The sequence below is a fragment of the Phyllostomus discolor genome, chromosome 9 (assembly GCF_004126475.2).
Source record: "Phyllostomus discolor isolate MPI-MPIP mPhyDis1 chromosome 9, mPhyDis1.pri.v3, whole genome shotgun sequence".
Classification (NCBI taxonomy): domain Eukaryota; kingdom Metazoa; phylum Chordata; class Mammalia; order Chiroptera; family Phyllostomidae; genus Phyllostomus; species Phyllostomus discolor.
In genome coordinates this window covers 46,225,370-46,237,858 of record NC_040911.2, presented here as the reverse complement: position 1 = coordinate 46,237,858, position 12,489 = coordinate 46,225,370, and the positions used below count along the sequence as shown (strand labels likewise).

The 12,489-nt window shown below is 36.6% G+C and overlaps 1 protein-coding gene and 1 pseudogene across 4 annotated transcripts in view; one reads left to right on the top strand and one right to left on the bottom strand.

Moving 5' to 3' along the window:
• The window catches only part of ARHGAP28 (Rho GTPase activating protein 28), a 218,652-nt gene that overhangs the window by 154,803 nt on the left and 51,360 nt on the right, over positions 1 to 12,489 (bottom strand). The window contains exon 1 of one of the 4 annotated variants that reach the window (XM_036009297.1): positions 2,167 to 2,334. The exons of the other annotated variants lie outside the window; for them this stretch is intronic. The gene's annotated coding sequence lies outside the window, so the exon portion shown is untranslated. Of the gene's footprint in view, positions 1 to 2,166; positions 2,335 to 12,489 lie in introns of those variants that run through there. 4 annotated transcript variants of the gene reach the window in all.
• LOC114506514 lies at positions 2,493 to 3,603 on the top strand (annotated as a pseudogene).

Here is a 12,489-nt window from a genome sequence, read left to right as displayed (position 1 = left end):
CATCTATTATTTTATAGAAGGACAGCTAATTTCCTATCAGCTGACTCTAGTAACTATGCTTAGTTAGGAATAAAATGAAAGATTTATCTTACTGATAAGGAAGTACTGTGATAGCAAGTTAATTCCAAAAGTTTAGGGCTATTTCTTGTCCAGAAGGAGAAATAAAGGAGATAATAGTTCTTCCTCCTTTTCTCCTTTTCAGCTTCCTGTGGACAGTGTTCTTCTAGATGCTCTGAAGACACAAGATGTGTAAGTACAGGGTTCCTATTCTCAATTCATGAACTGGTAAGGCAGCTCCAGAAATAACTATAGTATGAAGGTACTACGTAGTAAAGAGGGAAGTGCAGCCTAATATCAAGAGTACAGGGCTTGAAGTGAGGACATCAGTTCAAATTCTGGCTTTGCTGTATCCATGCTATGTGATCTTGGGCAAATTTCTGAATCCCTCAAAGTCTTGCTTTCCTTATGGGTAAAACGGAGAATACACTAGACCTGCCTCACAGGAACATGGTGAAAATTAGAAGAATTTATGAATGCAAATCCTTAACGGAGTGCCTGGCTTTTGGAAGTCCTTAATAAACAGCGCTGATGCAGAATAAAAACATTAAAAGAAATACTTAAGTTGCTATGGACATTCAAAGGAGAAAAAAAATTCTATCCATAAGTAAACTAAGAGAGACAGAATTTTCCAGCCAGGAAACTGCTCTCAGAATAGCTGGATATTGAGGTTATTTTTGACTTATATCCCTTAAGGTTGGAAGATAATTAGAAAAAGGGTACCAGAAAAGAAGAGGGGCCACAGCCACCCCTAATTTTCCAGTTGCCATATCCCTACTTCTCTGAGATGCCCAACATGGTCCTGTGTCTAATCTCAGCCTGTGCTAACCCAAAGCACAGCAAATGGCCTTGGAGTCTCTTCTCCCCCTCCTGCAAAATTCCTTCTCTCTCAACACCAGAGATGGTCTCAAAGGCTACCTTAGTATGTAGGAGAAAACATCCAGAATATTCCTAAAAATGAAAACTTCTGTTTCTGGCCATGGTGGATTAAGTGGGACTGGATTAGCCTATCTACAGTAAATAACTGGAAAACTGGATAAAATATGTGAAAACCTGTTCATAGATATTAGATTAAAGGAAGCACAAAATGTGATCCCTGAGAAAAGGGGGACATCTGCAGTGAGTTCTGCAGTTACCCCACCTTGCAGCGTAACTGGCAGTGCGGTGAGAGGAAACCCGAGAACACTGGGGTCTCACGGAGTTGAGGGGACACAGAACAGAGTTCACAGAGGCTAAGGCACATGGAATTTGCCAGGAAAAGTACCTTACAGGAAGGAACTATGTAGACGAGATCTCAAGAAATCAACATAGGGATTTCCTTGAGTTTGTTGCTGAATGTTAAGTCATACGTGCATAGGTTCAACATTATAGTTATGGGCAAAAAACAAGTAAATATCTATGTTAAACAATTCCAAGATCTGCCAAAGAGCTAGGAGACACTTGGGTTGTTACCAGCCAGAATAGGAAGCCTTTGCTGAGCACCTGGGGCTTGAGGTCACAACACCAGAAAATTATTTGGCAGAATGACAATTGAAAGTACAGTATCAGTGTCACAGCATAGCTAACTCGGCCCTAGAGTACCGGCTGTTCCAGACCTGCCCTAACAAACCTTTGTAGAGAAAGACAACAAAAGTTTACACAAAACAAAACAAAACAAAACAAAAACATCACAAGTCTATCGTTCAATAAAAAACTAAGACAGCAAAAAATCAAGAAAATGACACACAGAAACAGACTCAGAAATAACAGAGCTGAAGAATTAGCACAAAAGGGCAATTATAAATATGCTTAGTGTATTTATGGATTTAAAAGAAAGATATGGGGAGATAAATGGAAGATTAAAAAAGAATTAAGACTTTATAGAAATATTTTTTAAAATTTTGAAATGAAAATATACCAAATAGAGTTATCAGAATATTAACTGCAAAAGAAGAGACCAGTAAATTCAAAGGCAAAACAATACAGAATATACCTTTCATGTCCATTATATCTCAATTAAAAAAAAATTAGGTGGCAGTGGTGGTGGTGCTGGCGCTAGAGCGCTCCTTTCAGGGACCAGCTGACCCCAGGAATGAGGACATTCTTCCGCCACCACGCTGCTTTTCCTACCTGCTGCCGGGCCCTCCGTTCTCACCACAGTGCCAGTGCCAGATCAGGTATCACGCGGTGGACCCACCACTGGAGTGCAAGAACAGCAGGACCTTCAGCTTGGGGAATATGGTCACAGCTAAACCAGGGAAAACACCAGTTCACGTTGAAGACCAAGAACATTGGAATGCTTTATGAATGTGAAATATCTGATGTGCAAATACACGTGTCCACTTTCACCTTCAGAATAACAACTGGTGACATAACCTGAGAAGGTGAAGGTACGCTTAAGAAGCTGGTAAAACATAGAGCTGCAGAAGCTGCCATAAACATTTGTAAAGTCAGCGCTTTGTATTAATGCCTGATCCTTCCAAACAACCATGGAAACCAGCTTAATCCTGCTTGTTCATTACAGGCAATTCATCCTGGCTAGAGACTTCCTGAATACACCCTTTCCCAGAAAGGAGGAACTGCTCAGAAAATATACCTTGCAGGCTCAAGGCATTATGGAAACTGGAAAAGGGACCTCAAAAAAAAAAACAGGCCAAGAGAAATGCTGCTGAGAAATTTCTTGTGAGATTCAGTAATATTTCTCCAGAGAACCACATTTCCCTAATAAACATAGTAGGTCATTCTTTAGGATGCACTTGGCATTCCTTGAGAAATTCTTCTGATGAAAGGATCAACTTACTGAAAAGAAGCCTCCTCAATATTTCAAATATAGATTATATCCAGCTGCTTAGTAAAATCAGCAAGGAACAAGGTTTTAATATAATATATTTGGATACAGTAAAATGAGGGCCAGCAGATACCAGTGTCTCGCTGAAGGGTCCACCAGTCCCATCACAGTCTGCCGTGGCTCTGGGATCTCCTGTGGTGATCACAGAGTGATGCAGCTCACAATGCTTTGCAGTATTTAAGACAATAGCAGAAAGACAGTAAACTTGGAGCAACTTAGAAAACCCTTCAACAGCACATTTAAAAAATTCCCCTTTGACCCCTTCCCAGGTAAATCGTTTACTGCAATGTTCAGTTTGTTTGCTATTTTAAATCTCTTCATAGATTCCATTAAGACTCCAAATTTAGTTATCTCTCAGTAGTTGTTATTAAGCTCTTTTTAATGGTGTCAGCATTGTATGGTATATTATACTTACACACTTTGTCCTGTAGGCAGAGTGTAGCCCCCATTTTACAATGCCATGCATGTAAAGGGAAGAAATGCATGTTTATGGATGATGATAAACATTATGATCTAAAACGATTGCTAACAATGTCTTTCTTACTAGTGATTAACTTCTTCTTTGTGCAAGGCTTTATAAAGGGAACCTGAAGGAAGCCCCTTAGCGATGAGTGTTGAGAAATGTACTAGAAGGCTTTTATTGAATGTGATTGTTAAATGGCATGGAACATGAGTGGTCTGCTGCATATTTGAATCCATGTAATAAAGAGCTCTTGTTACAAAAATTAAAAATTAAAAAATTAACTAAGCAATTAAATATGTCAACTGCACTTCAATAATAAAAAGAAAACACCCAAACTGAAAACACAGAGAAAAAAAGCTGAAAAAATGAAGTGTCAGTGACCCGTGGACCAACATGAAGCAATCTAACACAAGTGTTACCAGAGTGCTGGGAAGGGAAGGGAGGGCAGGGGATTAAAGTGATGTGAAGGAATAATGGCTGAAATGTGCCCAAATTCAATGAAAAGTACAAACCAGAGATCCAATAAATTCAATGAACCCCAACAAACATAAAACAAGAAACCACAGCCAGGGACAGCATGATAACATAGTTGCTGAAAACAGAGATAAAGAGAAAGAGCAAATGTGGCAGAGCAGGGAAGCACAGGCACATTACGTACAGAAGAGCAAAGATAAGAATGACTGTCAACTTCTCATTAGAAACAACACAAGCAAAAAGCAGGGTTTTTTCTTTCAAGTACTGAAAGAAAAAAAATAAAAAGGTCAACTTAGAATTCTACATCCAGTGAAAGTATCCTTCAAAAACAAGGACTAAGTAAATCCAATCTTAGACAAACAAAAGTACAGAGAATTCATGGCCAGCAGATCTGTATTACAAGAAATATTAGAGTATGTTTTTTCAATAAGAAAGAAAATAATACTAGATGGAAACATGAAACTATACAAAAGAATAAAAGTGTGGGAATTTGTAAGTATGTGGTCACATAAAAAAGTATCTTCTCATATTTGTACCTCTTTAAAATAAAACTGTTTAAAATAAAAATAATAATTCATTGTAAGGTTTATGACATATGTAACAAATAAAATGTATGACGACAATACCACAAAAGACAGAAAGGAGAAAATGAAAGCATAGAGTAAAAAGTTTCTTACATTATACATATAATATTACTTGAAGGTGGGATGTGATAAGATAAAGTGGCACAGTGTAAACCCTGGCATGACCATTAAAAATAATCAACAAAGAGCTATAAGACAAGAGTGGAAATAAAATGGAATACTAAAAATAATAATAATACTTAAGTAACCCAAAAGAAGGGCAGGAAAGAAGACAAGGAGGAAAGAGAACAAATGGGATAAATAGAAAACATATGGCAAGACAGTAGATTAAACCCAGCCCTGTAGAATGCCTACAAGAAAAACACTTTAATTATAAAGACACCGTGTACAAGTAAAAGGATGGACTAACTTTACCAGGCAAACATTAATCACAACAAAGCATGCATGGCCATATTAATTCAGACAAAGCAGACTTCTGTGGTAGTTTGGGTCTTGAGGGGAAGCAGATATCAAGAACTGAATCAGAAGTTCAAGAGATTTATTGCAGGACACACTTGTGAAAGATAAAGGTGAGAGAGAGCAGGAATGGGTAGAGAAAGGCCTTCAGGCGTGACTGCAGATCTGACACATGTGAAAGGAGAGGAGGAGAAAAATCTGGGTTGGGAGAGCCTCACACTGCAGTGCAGGTCCAAGAACATCTCAGCCAGTCTAACTGGCAGTCCCCAGCAGATACTGGCCATCAGAAGACCTGGCATTGGGTAGAAATGGCCCAGCTCTAGTTTCATGTTGAGCTCAGTCATAGGCTAACAGCAACCTGTTGAGAGCATAGCTACAGTGCGACTATGCGGCAGATCCCAAAAGTGTGACAGCTGAGGCTAAGGGCTAAGGAAACTACTTTGGGGAAAAGATGTCTGAACGGCACAACTCTATTGCTGACACAACTTTGGAATTAGGGATATGACCAAGGACAATGAGCAATATTTCTTAATGATAAAAGGCTAATTTCATAGCAGAAACTAATGACCCTACATGTGTATACATAAACCACAAGGCTTCAAAATAACTGAAGTAAAAACTCTCAGACCTGAAAGGGAAACAGATAAACCCCAGTGATAGTTGGAGATGTCAGCCCTTCTCTCAGTAATAATAGAACAAGTAGACAGAAAATCAAGAAAACTATAGAAAGCTTAAATAACAGCATCAAACAAATTAAAAATTAAAAGATATTTATAGAATACTCCCACTCAAAAGAGCAGAATACACATTCTTTTTAAGTTCACAGGGAACAATGCCAAGATAAATTATATGCATGGCCATAAAACACCTCTCAATAAATTTTAAGGTACTTAACTCATACAAAGTATGTTCTTTGACCACAAAAAAATTCATTCAAAGATATCTAAAAAATCAGAGATCATAAAAGAAATCCTAAGGGAAATTAGAAAATATTTTAACCTGAATAATAAGAAAATTACAACATATCGGTATTCATGGGATACTACTAAAGCAGTCCTTAGAGAAGCAATTTTATTGCATTGAAAGCTTATATTAAAAAGAGAAGTCAATAATCACTGTCCATCTTAGGAAGCTAGTAAAAGAACAATAAATTCAGCCCAAAATAAATCAAAGAAAATAAATAATTAAGAATAAAAATCCCCTGGCTGGCGTAGCTCAGTGGATTGAGTGTGGGCTGCGAACCAAAGCATCGCAGGTTCGATTCCCAGTCAGGGCACATGCCTGGGTTACAGGCCATGGCCCCCAGCAACCATACATTGATGTTTCTCTCTCTCTCTCTTTCTCCCTCCCTTCCCTCTCTAAAAATAAATAAATAAAATCTAAAAAAAAATAATAAAAATCAATGAAAGAAAAAGAGTAAGCAGTGAAAAATAGAGGAAGTAAGTTTTTTAAAAGCTAGGTTTTGGAGAAGATGAATAAAACTGATAAATTTGTAACAGTGTGATAAAGAAAAGAGGAGAAAAGGCAAAAATTACCAGTATCAGGAAGGAAAAAGATGATCCTCCCTAATTATGATGAGTATCCTACAGATAACAAATGGATAATAATGGAATATTATAAACAACTAAGAATGCCAACAAATTCAATGAATGCTCCCGTGAAATGGTCAAATTTCTTAAAAGATGTGAACTACTAAAACTGACAGAAGAAGCAATCTGCCCATATGTATTAAAGAAACTGAACTCATAATTTAAAACTTTGTCACAAAGAAAATCTTTGGCCTAGACAGCCTCCCTGATATGCTATCAAAAATTTGAAAGTGAAATAAGCCAGTCAAAAAAAGAAAAAAATCAAATACCATATGATCTTATTTATATGTGGATCTAAGGAACAAAATAAATGAACACACCAAATAGAGACAGAGACATGGGAATATAGAACAGACTGACAGCTGTCAGAGGGGAGAAGGGAGTGGAGACTGGAAGAAAGAAGGTGAAGGGATTAGCCAAAGAACATACAAGGTCTGTCCAGAAGATATCCAGCTATGTAATATGAAAAACAGAGACATTTATTGAAGAAGATACAAGATACATGAAACATTGTGCGTAAGACAGTGATGCCTCAGTCCCCTTCAAAGTAGCCACCTTGGGGCCTCACACAGTTCTCCCAATCGTCATCAACTGCCCTTATCCTTAAACAATGGGAAGCCATGAAGATAATTTTAATAGGAATTTTATTAGTCTTCTCAAATTTTATCTGTACAAAGTATACTAAGATGAAACATGAAAATCTTAATGAAAATAATTCCCATGGAGTCTTCTAATATGGTATACGTATAACATAGTCCCTTTTAACATGCAGTAAAAATGACTTGACTCAATGCAAAGAAGAAACTTAGAATTTTCATTTATCAAGCAAATATTTATCGAGTACTATATACAAGACACAGATCTTGGCATTTTATATTTATCAGAAAACAACATGAACTCTCTTACCCTCATAAAGTTTAAGTCTAATGAAAAGATAATCAAGATGGTAAATAAATAAAGTATGTAGTGTTTAAAAAGATAATAAGTATCATGAAAATGAGGAAAGATGAGTAGGGTTAAGGTGGATACAGGAAGGTGTGGGGAGCAAGAGAGGGAGGTAGCAAGTGGCAGTATTAAAATTGTTAAGGCCTCTCTTGGAAAATGAAATTTGTAATATTTTGGTTGTTTATGAAATTTTGGCAGTTTCTGCTGTAGTAAGAGAATTATTCCAGTGCCATTTCTAAAAGCACTTCAAGTTTAATGTCTGAGACAAAGAGATCACAGGAAATATTTGCTGTTGCTCAAAACTTACTGCTTCTGTCTTTGCTGTGTCCTTGTAATGATCCTTCTTTTAACAACAACATTTTAAATATTGGCTGATGACTTTATATACTTTCCACATGTCAGTAATTTATTGATGGACAAAAGAAAACCAGCCTTGCCAGTGCTGTAACTGTAGCTTCTTTTGGCTGGAAAATGCTGACATTATTTTCATTTTCAAAAGTCCTTATTCCACTAGAAAGGAAAAACTGAAAAGATACCTCCTAGTACAGATACAGCAGGAAGGGAAAATGAAGGGTGAATGTACACTGCTAATGTAACAATGCTTGCATAAAACTAGGGAAAATTATTAACTAATACCTTTAGTTACAAGCAAGTTTTAAAATAGGTTTTAATATGTGTTGAAATCTCAGCCCATCTTTTTTTTTTTTTTTTTTGGAAAAAAAGAGTCTGGAAATGAAACTGTTTCCTTGAAAACACAAATGGTCCCAAAATGATTACTGGGAACAAAAGAAGCAAAATGATTGTCAAGAGGAAATGTGCTCTGAATCCAGGATAGAAAATAGTTCTTGTTTACAATGAGCTGTGAACAGCCAGCTTTGACTGTTAATAGTTATGTGCCAATGATTATTAATTCAACTGCATAGAAAGGATATTAAGTCACAGGATGACTGTTGCATTTATGCTGTACTTCTACTAAAGCTTGATTTTATTGGCTATTTTCAACAGCTTTTAGGCTTAGGTTTGTATTCAACAGCCTTTGGTAATTCTTCTACAGGAACCAAACTGAGGAAAGCCTTTATTATTTAATCATATACACATTCAACAAGGAAGGACAAATAACAAAACCAAGTGTGATCCCCTTTTTAAGTCAAACAAGCTATTTACCTTACCTAATAGGTTGTCTTTGATTTTGATCAGTTATCATTAATGAGTGAAACAATTTTACTTTTCTGAAATATTTATATTTTTTAAGGCAAACCATAGTCTGTACTTTAATAGGGAGACATGAACAATCAAGATGTCATTCCAAGCTTAAAATAATGATAATAAAATACTGTACTTAATGCTGACTAGTGATGTATGTGCTTTAGATATACGAACTAATCTCACCACTCTATGAGACTGTACTATTATTACTGCCATCATTTCACAGATAAAGAAATGGAGGTACAGAGGAGTTAAGTAATTTGGCCAGGGCTGCATAGCCAGGCTTCTGATGGTGAATGAGACACAAAAAAGTTAAGCAGCTGGCCCAGGATTACACAGCTAGCTCCTGATGCTTACAAGTTGAAGAGAATTCCCTAGTGTGCCATTTACTACGTCCACTTTCACAATGCAGGAATTTACATTTCTACAAGGTCTTCTACTTCTGGGAATGACTTTTTTAGGCATCTCTATAGGTATAATAAGCTGAACCAGGAAAAATATAACATGAGGAAATAATAATATGGTTCTTCAGTGAGCTTTCTGCAGCACATCAACATGCCGAGTAGAAAAGCCTTTTCAATACAGCACATTTCCAAGGCTACAAAAGCATTTGCGAACAGTATAGTAACAGCGTGTGAGAAGGTGTCACATTGAAAGGTAGGCAGGGTAGAGCTGTGCCCAGCAGAAATGGCTGGCTTCCACTGACTCAGAGGAAAAAGAAATCAGTTCAGCTCTAAACACAAAATTTAACCAACCCATACATGATGGAACGAGAAAAGGATGCTACATCTATTTACAGAACTTTGTAAACCTGTAGTGTAAGACAAGAAGAATCATACTTGCTCAAGTATTCTCTTCGACTAGAAGACTTGCAAGGCAAATATAACTAACTGTTGGGTAATATTTACATAACTCGTGGAACAGGAAAGGGTTAAAACAAAATATCTATTGTGTACCCAGATTGCGTCAAACAGTGTGCTACAATGTTCCCATTCCATCTATAAATGACCCTGAATGATGCAAGGGTAAGGGGTGTCAATCCTCCCATGCTGTTGAAAATCCATGTATAACTTTTGGCTTCCCCAAAACTTAACTACTAAGCCTACTGTTGATGGGAAGGAAGCCTTACTGATAATATAGACAGTCGATTAAAACATTTAACATGTCATATGTATTATATACTGTATTCTTACAATAAAATAAGCTAGAGGAAAATGTTAAGAAAATCATAAGGAGGGAAAAAATACATTTATTCTATTTATTTTAAAAATTCTATGTATAAGTGGACCCAGTTCAAACACATGTTGTTCAAGGGTCAACTATAATTAAATCTTGACAACTCACTTATAAGGTGTTTTTCTCCGCATTCCTAAGGATTAGAAAAATTGAGGGTAAAAGGGTTCAGTTATGTAAATTGCCACAGTAAACAAAAGGGGAAGTCAGAGTTGCACCTAAGATCTGTGAGACTCTGAGGATTACACCACACTCACGTTGCCCTGCAAGGCTACCCCACCTCAGAGAAGAAATCTTCGTAAGAGGCGGTCTACTTCCTATGAGAGATCACGTTGTATGTATCATAGTCAAGGGCTGAGCTCTGAGGTGGGACCCCTTAGGTTTGAAGCCTAGTGCTGCTGATGACTAACCACATAAACCTGAGCAAGTTACTTGACCTTGTTGTGGTCTTAGTTTCCCCAGCCATGGGTAACAGTACCTATCTTATAGTAATGCTGTGATGTTAAAGAAATATATATATACATAAACCCTTAGGGCAATGCCTGGTATATAAGTGTCCAGTACATGTTTTTATTTATATCATTATTAAGGAAACTCACTGCTATAACTTAAACTACTTGAAAGCAAGTGTTACACTTGAAGGCAAGAATTATAAGCCTATTGTCTCCCTGGCACTTTATATAATCCCTGATACAAAACAGATGTTCAATGCAGTTTAATAGATGAATATCTAGACTACTGTAAAAACAAAAAGTTTTTAAAATGGCTTACTAGATCCAATGTTATCTGACCTGCCTTTACCTCCCCCCACATCATCTCTTACTATTCTACCCACTTGCCTTATTCTCGCCACTGCAGTAACATTAGCCTTCTTGTTGTTTCCTGAAACAACGGGCATCAAGGGCCTTTGTACTTGCTGTTCTCTCTGGCAGATTGGATATTTTCGGGTCTGAGTTCAAATGTTATTTCCTTAATAAATCCCTCCCTACCACCCCATTTTAAACTGCAACAACTCCTCACCTAGCCCCTTATACTTTGACCCCTTTAATTTTTTCCAACAGCAATTATTATAATACAATATATATTAACTAAAAGCTTAACTCACTTATTTGTTTTCTACTCACTAGAATGTCAGCCTCATGACAGCAGAAATTACTGTCTGTTTTGTTTTGAATACTACTGTATCCTCAGTATCAAAAGGCCAATTGTATTCGAACATGAGAAAAAAAGGAAGAAAAAAGAAGAAGGCCTGATATTTAGTAGGTTCAATACATATTTGTTGGGCGTTGAATGAATATAAGTCATTAACTTATTAAAGATTATATTTCAATTTGTACCTCTGTATACAGAAATACATGGTGATACAAAATCTGATGGACAGACTATGGGGATAACTTTGTATGTAAGTTAAACTGGAATTTCAATTCCTGTATTGCATCAATATCCATGGAAAATGAGGAAGCTACCTCTGTTTTACGGGAAATAAAAAGTCATTAGCCTTTCCTTCACAAACACGCATGGTACGTAGATACTGTTAAGCTTTCTCTTTGTTGGAAACTTAGACTGACTCTACAGTTCACCTAAGTTAAATGTCTTTTCTTTTCAACAGGAAACATATGACACTCTTTTCTTGTGGTTTTCTAATTCTAAATTCCTAATGAGAAAAACACAAAATTTTCTGTGCATAGACCCACTTACAAAAAACTCAATGTTAAAATGCTTTGAACAAAGACATTACCCTCTGCCACACTGTTAGGATATTAAAGACATCTTACTTATTTTTCCTGGGTTTTTCTTTTATTAGTCTGAATATAAAAAGATTAAGGTCATACAGATAATATTAATAAACTATGCTCTTTGTAGCTCCTTTATATATACAAAATAGACCTAAATAGGTATGTATATTGTCACCTGTAGTATATACAAGTACAGGAGGTTAAGTCCATGCACTTATCAATTACATTTGATATTATATACAGAAAGTCCCCCATAAACACTGCACTTAAAATGTAATGGCAGGGTTGTTGTTTTTTTGTTTGTTTGTTTTGTTTTGCTTTCTTTTAAAATTCCAAATTTATTTAGCTTTCAAAACCCTATCCAAATGTCACCACATCCAAGAAAAAAAATCTTACCAGGATCCTTCACTAATCAGAGTTAAACACATATTATCAGGTGTAGTTAACACCTGCATTTTAAAAGGCTTATTGGTCTCCCTATGAGACTGTGAACCAAAGAGCAAGAAATTCAACTCTCTGTGTCAGAGCCTAGAACACTACCTGGCGCAAGAAAGTGTTCAATAAATGTTGAATTGAGTTACTTAATGTAGATTCAAAATAAATGTAACTAATAAAATGAGTCATATCAAGTATAAAATAAAGATGAGACTTCCAGCTAAGATGGAGGTATAGGTAGATACACTTTGCCTCCTTGCACAACCAAAAGAAGGGTAACAACAAATTTAAAAACAAAAACCAAGTAGAACTGCCAGAAAATCTAACTGTATGGAAGTTCAACAACCAAGGAGTTAAAGAGGAAACATTCATCCAGACTGGTAGGAGGGGTGGAGATGGACAGCCGGGGTGGAGAGGATTCTTAGCAAGGTGGCAGCTGGGGGACCAGGGCAGGCAAGGCAGCAGCTGGCAGAGCAGGGGTCCC